This window comes from Eurytemora carolleeae, unplaced genomic scaffold, assembly GCF_000591075.1.
Source record: "Eurytemora carolleeae unplaced genomic scaffold, Eaff_2.0 scaffold74, whole genome shotgun sequence".
NCBI lineage: Eukaryota > Metazoa > Arthropoda > Copepoda > Calanoida > Temoridae > Eurytemora > Eurytemora carolleeae.
Genome location: NW_019396090.1, coordinates 283,205 through 284,792, shown reverse-complemented (window position 1 = coordinate 284,792; position 1,588 = coordinate 283,205).

The window sequence follows — 1,588 nt, the reverse complement described above, 5'->3', positions numbered from 1 at the left end:
TATAATGTTACTCCTCTAAAAAGTAATGGATCACTTAAAAGTAATGTAAAAATTATACTCTCATAAAAGTTGATTTAAAAAAAGAATAAAAATTTAGATACTTACTTAAAGCTAAGTACATTGTGTATGTGTACATCCCAACTGAAAAAAATATTTTATCCTTGAAATATTCTGTAAAAAAACATTTAATGAAAATAATCTGAACCAAAAACTACTTAAGCCCATTTAAAATTAACGGGCTCTGATAAAAGTAGCGAGGTGCATTAAATATATTTTTAATCCGTTCGTTATCGATAAGCTACCGACAAAAATGCGTTTTTGTTTAAAGGGAGTGTTCGCGAAAAATGAAAGGGGGTATAAGCTTAATGCGATAAAAAAGCGCTTTTGATCGTTTCTAATCTTACTTCTATCTGTTGCGTCTATAAGGAGAAAATTGATAAAAACGACTAATACCGAAGAACGTAGTATCCATACAAATTCAGAAAGATGCAAGATACGACTTAGACTGTAAAAAAATCTGTTTAATTTTAAACAAATCATTCAGATACTACACCCTATGGTCATCGATTATCTTTAGCCACATTTGTATATAGTTGATTTTTCATAATATGTTTTAATTGTTATGATCTGAGAGTTACTTATAAAAACATTTATTCCTGTTTCGAGGATTTTTGGTAATGAAGACGAAATTTTCATATTTTCCAGGAATGTTCGAAAACAAGTTGGAAGCTAAATGTTATTTTAAAAAATAAAATCAAGTAACTCTCAGATCATAACAATTAAAACATATTATGAAAAATCAACTATATCCAAATGTGGCGAAAGATAATCGATGACCATAGGGTGTAATATCTTTGGATAATGAGATGGATAGAAAGATAGATGTTACCACCATACTATTTCTATTGGTTAAGAATAGACAACAAACACATGACTGAACCCTGATTGGATCAGGCACTAATGGACTCGGCATACAGGAGTGACCTGTAACTCAGAGGAATACACTTTTGTTTTTTGTTGAAATAAGTTTAAAATTTCAATGATAAATTCCTTTCCTATTCCAACTGGCAGTGCTATCATATTATGCAGATTATCCAAACTAAACAATTTCAGAATTTTTATTTTACCAATTTTTTAAAATTTTTAGTTTAATAAGTTTTATAATTTTTTTTGTGCTTTGTTTTTAAATTTTTCTGAAATTTTTCCTGAAGAATGGAGGAGCAGAGTAGTTTCCTTGACTATGCTTGACGATCTCGACGATCAATATGATCAGTTTGATGATCATGATTAAGGTTGGAACATGTCGAACTACCTGCAGGTTTCTAAATAAGATAAATATTATGATGATTCATGATCTTGATTTTTATCCTGTTTAATTAAGATTAATTAATCAGGATTAGGATTAGGATTAGGATCAAGGCTCAGAATGAGGATCAGAATCAGGATCAGGATAAAGGATTAGAATCAGAATCAGGATCAGGATCCAGATCAGGATCAGGATCAGGATAAAGGATTAGAATCAGAATCAGGATCAGGATCCAGATCAGGATCAGGATAAAGGATTAGAATCAGAATCAGGATCAGGATC